Source organism: Vitis vinifera, chromosome 6 (genome assembly GCF_030704535.1).
Source record: "Vitis vinifera cultivar Pinot Noir 40024 chromosome 6, ASM3070453v1".
Classification (NCBI taxonomy): domain Eukaryota; kingdom Viridiplantae; phylum Streptophyta; class Magnoliopsida; order Vitales; family Vitaceae; genus Vitis; species Vitis vinifera.
This window is the reverse complement of record NC_081810.1, coordinates 9,265,345-9,281,354: the sequence shown is the minus strand read 5'-3', so window position 1 is coordinate 9,281,354 and position 16,010 is coordinate 9,265,345. Positions and strand designations below refer to the sequence as shown.

The 16,010-nt window shown below is 34.2% G+C and overlaps 1 non-coding gene across 1 annotated transcript; it reads left to right on the top strand.

The window, feature by feature from the left end:
• The first annotated feature begins 15,333 nt into the window (after window positions 1-15,333).
• Window positions 15,334-15,440, top strand: LOC132253983 (small nucleolar RNA R71). The gene has a single exon (XR_009465933.1). It is a non-coding gene; the product is annotated as a small nucleolar RNA R71 (small nucleolar RNA).
• The last annotated feature ends 570 nt before the right edge of the window (window positions 15,441-16,010 follow it).

Here is a 16,010-nt window from a genome sequence, read left to right as displayed (position 1 = left end):
TTTTTGGCTTGTTGAAGTTAAAGTATCCATGGGGAGTCCAAGATTGGTTAAATTCATCCTTGGTTTTTGGTTTGCACATTTTGTTTAGAATCGGGGATTTCAATAGCTACTCCAAAATGGCATTCAGGGTTTTATAATTGGATATGTCATTTCCCCATGTCCTTAAGAGAACAACTACAAACAAGGAGCTCACAATATTGTAGAGTAAATTAGTTTGTGCGTGAGTTCAAATTGATGAATGCATTTATAAAGCAACTTGGAGTCTTATCTTGTTTCTTTAATGTCAAGATATTTAACTCTTTGTACATAGTAATTACAACTAAGAAAAATTAGATAATGAGTTATTATGACTTTTATAACAATTCAACCATCATTCTCAAGATTGACTTATCAAAATTACAAAACTTAAAGTAAGTGCTTTTATCTAAATTCATAAAGATAAATTATTAACCAAATTCATTTAAATGAACTTGAGAAAACTAAAATAAACCTAAATAACCAACAAAACAATTACTAATTTTCTAATTCAATTTATTCAAAAAATTTGCTTAATTAAGATCAACTAAGCTCTATAACTAAGGTTACATTCAAAACTTAATTTTTTTCTTTTATTCCAATTCCGAATTACCATCAAAGGAATTAAATTTAATATAAGTTCAAGTTTAGATTTTTCATCATTATTACTCTTTTGTAGGTTCATCTTAATATAGATAACAATAATAAGAATTGAGATAACTAATTATCTAGAGTTACTAAAAATCATCAGTATTTGATAATGTGCTAACATATCATCTCCTAATTCAAACTAAAATTAGAGAGTACTTTGATATAAATAAAAATGCTTTAATTCATTCATTAAATCTATCATTCATCTTATTTTTACATATCATTTCACTTAGTCTCTAATCCTAAGTTTTTATGTTGAACATATAAAAAGATAGGTTTTTAACATCCATATAAGAAATATAAAACACCATTCTTAAATCAATAGAAATTGGAAAAAATGATTAATTTAATTGCATATAGAAGAAAAACAAATAAAAGAAATCTTTAATATCTTATTCTTTTTTTTAAAAAAAAAAAACCTCATAAACCCTAAAACCATTGAATTTAAATAGTAAAAGGCAATTCCTAACATATAGTGAATGCCTATTGGCTACTTATTTCAAAATTGTCTAAAAGAATTAAATTTTATGATTTCTAAATGAATAGGGTTCATTTCCAAATGGATGGAGTCAAAAGGAGGCCATTTTTGAAATGGTCTAGGGCTTATTCTCAATTAGCATACCTTCATTTTGAAATTTGAGGTTGTTAGAAAAATTAGGCTAATCCAACCTATGGTAATCACCTTAGAGGGGGAGGGGGGGTGAAAAGGGTGATGGTCACTTTTTGCAAATTTAAACTATGTGAATGTAAGAGACAAACATATGTAAGTATATAATAAAACAATATAAAGACAATTGCATATAAAGTAAAAGAATATGGAAGAGAGAATGCAAACACAAGATTTTATAGTGGTTCGGCGCAACCCTACCTACATCCACTCTCCTCTAGCTTCAATCCCAAGCTTGAGGTTCCACTAATTTAAGGCTTCCAAACCAAGCCTTCAAGCAATACAATTGGATTATGGTTCCAATCGACCTTCTTGGAATTTTAGCTCCAAGTACCCTTTACAATCCTCAAGAGATACCCCACTCTTGAACAATCTCTCAAGTGATACCCCACACTTGAGAATCTTACTTTCAAAGATATATAAACAATTCATCTTACAAAATTTTAGTACAAAAACTTTAAGCTCAAATGATACAAGAAAAACTAGGATTGAATGGTGTACTAAAGATATGCAAGTTTTAGAACAATAGTGTACTCAAAAAATACTCTTCCAAGGCTCAAATATATTTAAGAAAGGTTTGGGAAGGTTAATATCATGAAACAATAAAGATTTGAGCATTTTTATAGAAGAAAAAAGACAAACTAGTTGTTGGGGGTTCGACTGGTCGAGCTGGGGGTCGACCGGTCGACTAGCCGTTAGCCTTTAATTGGCAGATGACTGTTGGACCTTAACCGCCCCTCGATTGGACCTTGACCAAACCTCGACCGGTTGAACAACCATTCTGGAAGAAAGATAAATTTTTTTGCACCCTTAACCGGTTGAGTTGGGGGTCGACCCGAACCTTGATCGGTTGAGTTAGGGGTCGACCTGGACCTTGATCAGTTGAGTTGGGGGCCGACTCGGACCTCGATCGATTGAGTTGGGGGTCGACCCTGACCTCGACCAGTTAAGTTGGGGGTTGACCCAGACCTCGACCATTTGAGCTGGGGGTCGACCTAAACCTCGATCGGTTGATTTGGGGGTCAACCTAGACCTAGACTGGTTGAGATGGAGGTCGACCGATTCCTCATTCGGTTCAACCAATTGAGTCGTTTTTGACTTAACAACCAAAATTTTCAACTTAAAACCTTTTAAATAAGTTTGAAAATCATTTGACACAAGGTTTCAGTTGAAAACATGAAATCATCCAATTTTAAAAATATTTAAAACAAAATAACTCTTGGATGATTTCAGTGCATAAGTAAAAAATGTAATGCATGAAAATCCTAATGCACCAACAACCTTACAAAGAGATCTTATGAAGCTTGGGTCTTGAAAAACACTTCTCTTTGAGGTGGTCTTCTTCTTCATGATTTCTCTTTGGCTTGATTTGTCTTTGTGATTGCCACTTTGGGAATCGTCTTACCTAAACACACTTGAAATATAATCATTAGTTCTAAACCTTGTTTTGTTATTATCAAAATCAAGATTAACCAAACCTTGGTTTCATAGAGGTTATTTTGAAATGGATTCAAAATGGTAAGTCATCCTCCTCAAAGTGACACACTCATTTCAAAATTACACCCTATTTTGAAATGTCAATGTTCATTTTGAAATGGATAGACTATTGTGCAACCCCACTTCACTCAGTTTTATCTTTTTCATTTCAACTTTAATTTGCAAATAGGTAAAAGCATTAAATTTCTGACTTCTGAAGTTTTGAAACCACATGTGGCTTAAGTTGATTTTCTTGAGTTTTTCCTACATTGTCCTTTTACTTTATTTTTGTTTACACTTATTTTTCACATGATTTCCTATTCTCCAAATGTCTTTATAGTCTTTGTAACTCATCTTTCATGTTGCTTGCACCCTACCCTTTTTGTCTTTGTTTGACTCTAATCTTTATACACAATTCCCATATCTTCTATTATTAACGGCTAGACCTCGTCGTCCACCTTGGTTAAAGATAAATCTTTATTTTGCATTCATTTTCATCTATTTTCTTTGGAGCATTTTCTTAACTCAAATAAGAGTGTATTTGAGAATTATTCTTATATTCTAAAAATAGTTTTTTTTTAAAAAAAAAAATTGCTCTAAAATATGTTTTTTTTAATAACAATTTAAGGTGTTTTTAGGGTTTTTAAGTATATGCAAGGTTTTTTAAAACCTTTTGCATTGTATATAATTGCATGTTTTTTCACAAAGAATAAATGAAGAAAACTATTTTCCAAATTTCAGTTCCTAATTTTTTTTTTCTTTTTTATGAGAATGACTCAAAATTATTCTTAAAATTTATATTTTGAGAACCATTTAAAAAAAATCGTTAAATAAACATTTGATTTTTTTAGTCTTGTTAATGATTATTGCAATTGTTATAGTTTCAAGTTAATGAAGTTGTAAATTAGTTATTTATTTGGCTAATAAAATATGGAGACATTCTAGTATTAACTTTTTAGATTTGTGAATTGAACCCTATAAATAAATACAACTTAGGAGATTGAAACTTGTAAACCTCATGTGATTTGTGGGTAATTTCTTTGTTGCAATTTCTTATGGCTTTCTTAGGCGGGCTTAGAAGGCATCTAAAAGCTGCATAGACACAAAAAAAAACCTGAGAGAAAATTTATGCTTGCGACAGCTTGACATCTTCATGATGAGCTTGGAAGAAGAGTTAGCATCCTTGCAACTAGTGAACTTAGAAAGATGAGTCAATGTCCATGTTATTGCTATACTTAAAAAGTAACCACTAACTGGCTTAAAGGCATTAAAGAGGAACCATACTTGAGTGAATTGTGAAATCTAACTCATAGTATTGTGTTGGGACCACATTTTCCAAATTGACAATGCCATGCATGTTACTTGCTTATCTAATAAATATTTGGGTTGGACTAAAGTCTCAAGTCACTGTTTGTTGAAAAGTACCACAAGTAGGCAACATATGTCATTCGAGTTTTATTACTTTAAATGAGTGTCATCACTTTATATCTCATATGATGTGTCGTTGCTTTGTACATTATTATTATTTTTTTATATATATATTGATCTTTTTTTTCTAAATATATTGATTCCATTTCTTTGTATTTTAATTCTATACATTTGTATTCTCATTCAACAATTCAAATTTCATCATACGTTTTAAAAGACCTAGATTAAACTTTGATAGGTAACAATTCAATACCCTAGATTTTTCTTGAATATTTACATTAAGAGTTTGCTTTTTATCACCTCAACTCCTTCTAAGGATTTAAGAATGATACATTTAACATTTTTTGCTACACTTAACTATTTGATAATAACTCAATGCAACTATATCATAATAGTCTGAAAATAAATAAAATTTGTAAAATTTAGTGATCAATAGATGTATTTCTTCTTGAGCTTTTTATTAAAGTGTGAGAATATTCTATGAAGCCTTTTGGACCCCAAAAACCCTAAGATTATGTTTAGTTTTTGAAAAATATGAGTAAAAGAAAATAAAGAAGAAAATTATGAGTAAAGAAAAAGGTAAGAAAGATGTTGTTCAAATTCGTAAGTATACAAATCGTGCAAGTAATATAATTGTACCTAAGTACGGATATCGAACCCACAAGGACTATGCTACTAATTGCTAAAATTTATTATTTCTACTACTATTTGATCAATCAAATTTTTAAAGTTGCAGAAGAAAGTAAATTAAACAATTAAAGAAAATAAATTCAAACTCTTATGATTTAAACGATCTAGGGCTTTTGATTTCACTACAAACACTTTCATGTAATTGATTGTTTAACCTAATTTCTGTTATGCATTATTTGGAGATTTAATTCCCTAAGCCAACCAATATTTTCTCTCGAAATATATCAAATTGCTCCTTAAATTACTAACCCAGCATATCTCTACGTGAATTTAAGTCTAAAGGAGTAATTAAGATCTATGGAATTATTATAGATTTAACTATTAATCTCTTAGAACATGGTAATGTATCTCTACTATTCATTCATTCTAACGTAGTCTATTCTATAGATCTAATTTAGATTCTAACTCTTGTAATCAACCTAAATCATAAATTCAATCAAAACTTGGGCCCTTAAGAATTGAGAGCTTTAAGTGCAGAATAGATACACAAATAAATTGATGCAAAATAGAGAATTAAATTAAACTAATAAAAAAAAAACATAAATCGTGATTGAGCTATATCTCAGCCCTAGACAAAGGAAATTAGCTCATATTAAGATGAAGAATAAACATCCTGAATTACAATCATTAAGAATAAACTAGAAAAATAGAAGGAAGTCTGCAAAATCCCCTTCTTGTTCTCTCTGCTATTTCTTCTTCCAGGTTTCTCTCCTCTCGAAATAAACCCTACTTTTGTCTATTTATAGCCTTGGTATCACAAACTCAAGTCCCACCTAATTCAGATATGAATAAGATGAGATAAGAACAAATAATTTTCAAATTTTAAATATCATGTCGCGGCGCTCAATGCCTTCCACCACGATGCTTTTGTCTCGAGTCCCCAACTACGATTTTCCACATGCACGCCCTGCGACGCTTAAGTCCTTCCCACCGTGACGCTTTCCTCTTGGGTAAGTCACTCAAATTGTCACGTAAGGGGCTGCCACGGCACTTCAGAGCTCCCGCCGTGGCGATTTTCACATTTTCGCCGAACTTCATATTTTTCTTCCAATCTTGCCTCGTATTGCTTCATTTTTGTACTCTTGGCTATTTGAGACCAAAAACAATAAAAATAATAATTTTTAAGATAAAATTACTCTTAAACTAATGAAATATCAAGTTAAATCAGAGATATTAAGTCGCTTTAAATCGACTTATCAAACTCCCCCAAACTTAACATTTTGCTAGTCCTCGAGCAAAAACAAAAAAAAATCTAACGTAAAACTATCCTAAAAACAATTAAATCACAAACTAAATCAAGACTCAAAACTTATCAAACTTCAAGAATCAAATTCATTCATCAAGTTTATTTCATAATATTGTCTAAAAAAATACTAATAACACAAAGTCGTTAAGAATCTATCGAACATTACAAAAATTAGAAGGGTCACTCAAACATTCATTCCATTCAAACCTTCAATCTTCCGAAAGATCCAAGTAAGCAATCTCTCAAACAATCAATTCTACTACTCGGATAATTTTATAAAAAAAAAATTATAGACAAAGTTGACCTCTAAAAAGTAATGTATGACATAAAATCTCATAGGCTTAGCTTTCCTGTCACTCTCCACTAATGTAGACTCATCATGTTACCTCGGATCAAAAGGTCTTTAATAAGCTTGTAATGTTAGGCTAAGGTGTTGGCTCAAAAAGAATGGAAAGGATAAATTCAAAGAATGAGAACACTCACAATTGAACAAAATGTAACAAACTCAATAGCTTTTAATCTAACATCACTTTATATCTTCTTGAAACTTTTCATACTTTTTCTTTCTTTCGTGTTCATAACCACTTTTCACATATTTCGCCACTAATGCCATTCTTTTCCTTCTTTTTTCACATACACTCTTCCTTTGATTCTTCAAAACCCCCAAACTTATTTCTCTATTATAACTGGGGTTAACAATACACTTTTCCATCATTTCCTCCTTAATAAAATAATTTTTTGCTCTCAAACAAAATAAATAACAAACATGTAAATGTTCTCAACAAGGGTAAGGATAAGTGATAAGGCTTAAAATAGGTAGGAAGACATGCTTAAAGAAAGAAAAATAAGGCTAACATTATATAAAAGTCTCAAATAGGTAACTAGCAGATAAAATATTCTGGGTAAGGTAAGAAAAACTAAAACGAACCAAAAATGACCTAAATCATCTCCCAAGTAACATGAAAATCTAGGATTTCACCTCGATTAACAATCAACCAAGTTTTAAAATTTGTTAAGATCTCTAATCATCCACAATTGTCTAAATAAAATGTCTCTAAGCATGCAAAACATGATCGTTATCAAAATCACCATACTAGACCAACTATGAGTAACCTAGCCCTCTAATCCTTCCATACACTCGACCATAGTAAGGGGCCTTGAAGAAGAAGACTGTCACCTTGCTTGTGAACCCTGAACAACTGGCCCCATTTTGTAATTTCCCTTCATTGCCTGCACCTTATTATCCGTTATTGCCGACATAGGAGCTAAAGACTCCTCATTCGGTCCATATTGGACCCCACTAGCAGTGCACATAACAGTAATCAATGACAGATAAAATAAGGACATGGATGAATTATCACATTGAATGATATGAGATGATAAAAATTTCCCCAAATCCAGAGACTTTCCAGTAACAATAGAATATAGAAGCACTGCCCACTGTTTATTAATGTCACTAAAATGTCTTACTGGCATCAACCTCACCGCCAAGAAATAATACTAAGATTTACATTCCTTAGTTAACCCAATACTTGGGAAGGTGACCGACTTATCGTCTGACATCTTCCATTGAGTATCCATAACTGCAATAGTCCTTAATACATCTTGATAATCAATTTATCTACCAAGAAAATTAGTATAATCATCATTTTCAATATCAGGAAAGTTGAAAAAAAACATTAATAGCATGTCCATTGAAATCTACTTGTTTTCCTCTCACAAATACCTTTCGGTGATGATGTTCAGGCACATTAGCATAAAATTCCCTAACAACCGGAACAATAGCAGCTTGAGGTTGAGCACAAAAACTATCCCATTTTCTCTCCCTAATATTAGTAGTAATGGTTGGCCAATTTATTCCAGTTACACATAAACCCCTCTTAGCCATCAGATTTTGGTTTGAAACAGGGTCATAATATCTATTTTGGGCATTTTCATTAACAAATTTGGTTTTATCAAATTGTATCACACCCTTGCCATTCCTTTTTTTGCTACTAGATGCATCCATATTCAACACAATATTCAATCCAGTAACAAATCACAAAAACAAAAATAAAAGGTAGAAATCCTTACCAAATTGCAACAAAAAGGAAAAAACAATCACCCTAAATCGTGACCCAACAAGAAGAAGGATTGAATTTGCGATTCCCCTTCCAAAATTACACCAAATGAATCTTCAATCTTGCCAAATCTCTAAAACCCGTGAGTCATCCAAAAGAAAGCAAAGAATTCAAGGTATAAATATGATTAAGATTGGAAGATAGAGAGAAAATTGAGAGAAAATGAGAAAATGAGAGAATGAGAAAAACTTTTCGTGAAAAATGAAGGAAAATGGCCCTTAAAATGCCCACTTACTTATCGCGCCACGACGCTCAAGTCTTTCCGTTGCGGCGCAAAACTCTAATTTTTATGAGTTAAACTCAATTGGGTGTGACCACTGCAGCGCAAAGCCTTACCCACCGTGGTAGTTTAGCCTCGGGTTTTCTTATCATGCATAGTTTGAAGAGCCCACCATGACGTTTTTCACTGAGTATGTAAAAAACCCTTTTTCACTTGAAAATAAAGGAAAAGTACTTAAAATTTTATACAAATAAAAAAAATTCCTAAACTAGCAAATAATTAACTCTAAAAATTCACTAACTAAATTAAAATTAAAACAAAATTGATTAAAATCCTAACAACTAAAATAATTCAAAATTCAAAAATAAAAATTGCTCAAAATAAATTGGGTTGCCTCCCAAAAAACGCTAAAATTTAAGTCATTAGCTAAACTTTCTCCACTCTTCTACTTCGGAATTGAAAGCACAACAGACACCATTTTGATGCTAAAATTGCCTCCCAAATAATGCTTCAATCGTTGCTCATTCACTGTAAAAGTTCTATTTGATGGATGATGAACTTCTATTGCTCATGATGGTAAAACCTTGTTAACTATGAATGGACCAGATCATCGTGATCTTAATTTACCTGGAAAAAGCTTGAGACGTGAGTTGAAAAGGAGAACTTGTTGACCAACTTTAAAATTGCGCTTCTGAATATACTTATCATGCCATCTTTTTGCCTTATCCTTATAAATCTTAGCATTCTCATAAGCATTATTACGAAACTCCTCCATCTCATTTAATTGTAACAATCTCTTCTCCCTTACAGTTCATAAGTCAAAATTCAAAAATTTAACAGCCCAAAATGATTTGTGCTCTAACTCAATTGAAAGATGACACGATTTACCATAAACCAATTGATATGGAGACATCCCAATAAGTGTCTTGAATGTCGTTTTATAAGCCCATAAAGCATCATCCAACTTACTTGACCAATCCCTCCTAGAAGAATTAACTGTTTTCTCCATAATTCGCTTGAGCTCACAATTAGATACCTCAACTTGACCATTTTTTTGTGGATGATAAGGAGTAGTTATATGATGTGTTACTCCATATTTACCCAATAGTGACTCAATTTGACTATTATAAAAATGAGATCCCCCATCACTTATGATAGCTCTTGGTGTACCAAATATTGCAAAAATGTTCTTCTTAAGAAATTTAACCACCACCCTAGCATCATTGGTCTGCACCACCTTAGCTTCAACCCATTTGGAAACATAATCTACAACATCCAAAATAAAACAATTAGCATGAGAGGATGGAAGAGGACCCATAAAATCAATACCCCATACATCAAAAAATTCTATTTCTAAAATATTTGTTAAAGGCATCTCATTTTTCCTAGATATATTCTCAACCCTTTGACATCTATCATAATTGGCAACAAAATTAAATGAATCTTTAAAAAGAGAAAGCCAATAAAATCCTGATTGTAAAAATTTGGTTGCAGTTTTAGTAGCTCCAAAATGTCTTCCAACTTCACGGGAATGACAATGATGTAGAATACTCTCCATCTCCTCTTCCGGCACACATCTCCTAATTATTTGATCGTCGCCCTCCTGCAAAGAAAGCCAGAGTTTGAGGCCCAGGAGAGTCATCAGCACCTCCACAGCCTCAGCCGCCTACTACAGAGTCTCAGATTCCTTATGAGATGACTCCGGAAGGGATTATCAAGTGACCTATGGTTACACAACCACCTATAGAGGGAAATTTGGATTGCCGAGCTAGGCCATTCCACTCCGAGCTATGCTTTGATAGAGAGACTTTCAAACACCAGCCGGAGCTCAAAGATTCATTCCACTTATTGTAGAGATACCATTTGGAGCACCTGATGACTCCAAGGGATGTCTTCTATCCCCGAGTAGCATTAGACTTTTATCAGTCTATGACTACACATCGCGTCCGGGATCCTACTGTCATCCACTTCACTATTGATGGATGTCATGGTATCTTAGGAGCCAGACACATTGCAGAGGCCCTGCACATTCCATATTAGCCTGTGAGTCCAGCAGATTACAGAGAGTGGGCTCATTTTTCTCAGAGCGACATGGTCCGTATATTGTCCAGGGGGACATCTACACGCTCATTTCTTTTTAAGAAGGAGCTTCCACCTGGGATGTTTCTTCTGGATATGTTGTTGTGCTCCAACATATTTCCACTTCAGCATATGGTGCAGAGGAGAGGAGCTATACTAGATGCCTTATTCAGGATATTAGAGGGTTTTTACTTTGACTCTCATCATTTGATTATGACCTCTCTTCTTTACTTTGAAAAGAAGGTCCATAGGAAGAAGCTATAGAGAGCAGATGTCATTCCACTACTTTTTCCTAGGCTGCTCTATCGGATATTAGAGCATTTAGGCTATCCTTCTAAGCCTCAGCTTGAGCGTCGACGCATTTGCCGAGAGATATTCACTCTCGACAAATGGAATCATATGACGACTTATGTTGCACCTCCAGGAGCCCCAACTAGGCTAGCACATCCAGAGATACCACAGGATGAGCAACCACAGTAGCCACAGCAGGTTGAGATACCTACAAAGATCATACCACCTGCCCCTGCAGCACCTTTTACAGTGACCATGCCTAAGGCTACATCTTCTACTCCTCCTACCACTCTTGGGACTCCACCATTCGTACTAGCTACATCTACTCCTCCATCTGAGTCTACTATCACCATATCTGCTCCAGAGTTCAGAGGTCTATGTCATACATTGCAGACATTAACTATCACTCAGAGCATTCTTGCCCAGCAGATGGCAGTCATACGTGCACATCGGGATCAGCTTATTGCCATGCAGACCCAGCATACTGCCATCCTTAGGGAGATATAGTAGCATTTAGGTATTTTGATGCCACCCGAGCATGATATGCCTAGTCCATCAGAGCCTACAGATCCATCTTAGGAGGCTCCTCCAGCAGAGCAGACTGTGCCCCATGAGGAGACTACTACAGTAGAGATCGAGACTCCGATCCAAAGCACTCAAACTACCACAACCAAGCCATCGTCTCCACACGATTCTCCCACCACTACCTGATCATCTATCTACTTTTTGTATTTACTTATTATAGTAGAACTCGTAATCCCATGTTTTTTATGTTTTATATACTGGGATTGGATGTATTACTTGTTCATAGTTCATATTGTACTTTCTTAAAGTAATACACATCCACCATTTTTTAGTATACTTGGCATACTATTATTTTATTTCCTCTACTCATATATTTTTTGTTGTTTTTGAATCATGTGGCTTCTCTTATACGACTCAAACCTCATGTCACTCAGGAGGCACCACTTCCTCCCTGTATTTTCAATCGCTCTTGCCACATTGAGGGCAATGTTCAGCTTGGTTGGGGGGAAGAGAGTTGAGGAAGGAAGTTTTGCTATAAATGCTAAGTTATTTGATAATTAGTTGTTTTTTGCTTAATTTTAAAAAAAAATTAAACTTTTTATTCTACTCTCCATGGTTATTAAGGAAAAATTCTCAAAATGAAATGGGAGAAATTGAATTTTTGTTTTTTTACTTGACTTAGAATTTGTATTATGCTTATTGAAGTTGATGAATTGTTGAAACTTATATTGAATTCAACCTTATTTCTTCCACTTTAAGCTATTCACACACTGTGCACACTAGGTTCCGATTATAAGATGAAAAACTATTTCACCCCCTTGACTTAGGAAAATTTAGACTTGGTACTTTTGACCTCATTTTAATAGTGTTGGGACACCTTATAAAAGACCAATGAGCCTTTGAAAAAAAAGAAAGAAATAAAAAATGTTTTACTTGCCTTGAAACCCGAGTAAGGTCTGAGGGGTATATGGTGAAAATCTTTAAAACCTGGTGCCCTAAGCCTTCATTGGTTGGGATTCACCGACCTCAATGCTCGTTACAAGGGTGAATAGGTGGAGTTTAACATACTGTAGGTGCTTGGGTATTAAAATTCATTCTCAAAAGTCCTGGGTAAAATCCGAGGAGTTAGTGGTTGAAAGATCCTTAAAGCTTGATGCCCTAAACCTTAATTGGTTGGAAGTCATCGATGGACCCTCGTTACATGGACAATTTAGAAAAAAATACCTTTAAGCTTTGTACTCCTACAAGAAAAAATGTGTGAAATGAATGAGGTGTGTTCTTAGCCTATTGAAGGTTGTCAGTTTGCTAAGATTTGAAAAAGAACTAGGTTGGGGGGAGAGATTAGTTCAGCATACTATATTTGAAAACTAATAAGTAACACATAGATTTTTGTGGAAGAGTTAGGATTGACCCTTTGGGAGTGGAAATTATTTTGAAGCTTAAATTTGCATAATATCTTCTCTTTATGAATTGTGATTAGACAAGTTATTTGATAACTCTTGTTGAAGTTTGAGTTTTATATCTTTAATGTTCCATGAGAGAGTTTGATCATCATGCCACTTGAAATTTTTTTTTGAAGTGATCAGCATAATGTTGTAAATTATAGTACTGTTTATTTTTCTTTTTCTCTCCTTCATTGCTAAGGGACTAGCAATATGTTGGTTGGGGGGAGTGATTACTACTCAAAACGTGCTATTTTATAGCTTATAATTAACTTTTTTAAACACTTTTGAGTAGTAGTTTTTACCTTTTAACTCAATTGACACGTTAAGGACCCTTGCAAGTGTTTCTAATCAAATTATGGCAAGTTTTGGTGTTTTTGATAGCTTTTTTATCACCAAAGCAATCCAAGAATGAGGGAGAGCTCTGTATAGTCCTTGGCAAAGCAAATAGAAGCTCATTTACATGAAGAATCCAAGCTTTGGAGCTTTGTAGTCCTTTGCCAAAGTCAATCAAGAATGCAAGGAGGAAAAACAGAGAGAGGAATCTAACATAAAGAAATTCAAGAGGAGAGCAGCTGCAGGACATATTTTGAGCACTTCCTAGAGTCCATTTTATACATACTATATATCTTTCGAAGCTCGGGAAGTCAAGAGTCTAACTCTTCAAACTGTGTGCAAATCGGAGCTGAAATGAAGAAGTTATGGTCATTGGAAGACAACCTCATCAAGCTAAAAGACAATTTCGCAAGTTGCGAAATCACAAATTCAACTTGCGAAATCAAAGTTCAATTTGCGAAATGGACAATTTCAACTTGCGAAATTTTTGCAAGTCATGTTTCAACTTGCGAAATCCACCTGTGTAATCCCAGATATTTGCGACCAACTCTGTTAGATTTTTTCTTCAAATATTTTTTGTTTAAATCCATATTTTCTCCTTGTAATCCACCAATCATAGGATTTCTTAGTTATGAAGTAAGAAGGAAGGGTGAATAGCCTTTCTATATAATCTATTGTAATTTTCTTTTAAAAATGATATCTCGGGAGTTTTTCTCAGAGACCAACTTTGTATAGTTTGAGAAAAAAGTAATACACAAAGTTTTGTTCTTCCTTACCTACTCATTTTGATTGTATTTTTCTCACTAGCCAAACAAACTCTGAGGATGTTTTCCTAGAGGATGAGTGGCTAGGCTTTTTGTTTCTTGGAGTGAAGGAGCTGGTAAGGTTCCGAATGCAAAAATTGGAAGTTTTATTGTTTCAGTTTTTAATGAAGAGAAAGTGTGATCCGCTAATGGTTTTTATCTTTTTGGTTAACTTAAAATGCCTTAAAATCACCTGGGCCAACATTTGATAAGGCAAGTGGACTCCGTCCATTGAGTTACACTAGTTTATCTCTTGCAAGCCTTTGGGAGGTGGTTTAAAGGTAGGATTTTCTAGAATAGCCAACACTTGGTAAGCTTTTGGACTCCAATGAGACATCCATTAGTTATCTCTTACGAGCTTTTGACGAGTAATCCAAGGTTAAGGATCACTTTGAATGGCCAATACTAGGTGAGAGGTATGAACCATTGCAAGATGATTCAATGACAGGGAATTAGTGTTTGAATCCATTAAGGAGAAACATCTATACCACACCGGTTCAGGAAATAACTATATGTTAAATCCCCAATACGAGGAAAAGATTCAAGTGACCGGAACTCTCTTTTTGTATAAGGAACCTGAGCCCAATGATCTAAAAACTCCAAGAAGCACTTTTCTTTGTAAGCAATTTTTGTTACTTTATTATTGGTTTCACTTAAAAACCAACCTTTTCAAACATCTTTATGTTTTCTTTTAAAGCTAACCTTGAAAAGAAAAAGCACCAATTCAGCTTTGAACTAATATCAGTTGTAATTTGAAAACTCATCCCAGTGAACGATCCTAGAGCCACTATGCTATGCTAGCTAATGCTACCCTAGTACATGGTGAAATAGGTTTATAAATTTTGTTGATTACTCCTGTCTGAGGACCGAAATCAAGGCACACCAGTTGATTGAACACCAATCAACAGGACATACACCAACTGGGCACGAATCAAGTTGGGATTGTATTGACGTTGATTATTGGCCACATAATTCACATGTTCGGATGAATTTGCTTCATATGGGCCTTCAGCTTGACACTCCAAGCTAGGATGGTTACTTGCACAATTTTCACAAACTACTTTAGAAACGACATCAACATTCATTTTCTTAAAATTATTATTTAAAATTGCAACTTGAGCAGCCAAATTATTAAAAGCATCGATATCATGAACGTCGGTTGTCCTCTTTTGTGTATTTCTATCCGTAGACTTTAAGAAATTGTTGCTAGCCATCACTTCTATAAGCTAATATCCCTCTTCCGGTATCTTATTAATAAAAGCTCCTCCACTTGCTGCATCCACCATGGTTTGAGTATTAGGATGCAAACTATTGTAGAACGTTTGCACTTGCATCCACATTGATAGGCCATGGTGTGGGCACTTTCTTAAAAGATCTTTGAACCTCTCCTAAGTTTCATAAAGGGACTTTTGATCTTGCTGTAAAAAGTTAGTTATATCATTCCTCATCTTTGCATATTTTGTTGGTGGGAAGTATTTAGCAATAAAAGCGTTAACCAGTCCATCCCATGTAGTGATTGTTCCCGAAGGTAATGAAGTTAACCATGCCTTAGCCTTGTTATTTAGAGAGCATGGAAACAATCGAAGTCTTATTGCATCATCGGTCACACCATTATGCTTGAAAGTATCACAAATTTCTAAGAAATTTGCTATATTTAGATTAGGATCATCATTGGCCAATCCTCTAAATTGAATAGAAGATTGAATCATTTGAATAATTGCCGGTTTGATCTCAAAATTGTTAGCTTGGATGGGTGGCCTTCGAATGCTTGAGACACCCACATTAGGAACAAAATAATCCTTGAGTGCCCTATTTGGGACTTCATTATCACCGTGATTCTCATCCCACATTATAGGAACCTCTTGAATTACTTGTTGCTTGCGTTCCCGATTTAGTTATCGCAGTGTTTTGTCGATATCAATGTCAATTGGCACTAAGTCCAAACTCCTTGTACGTCTCATACACTAAGAAAACCTAAAAAAAGAAAAACAATTGAGTAAGAATAAAAAGAAAATAAATCA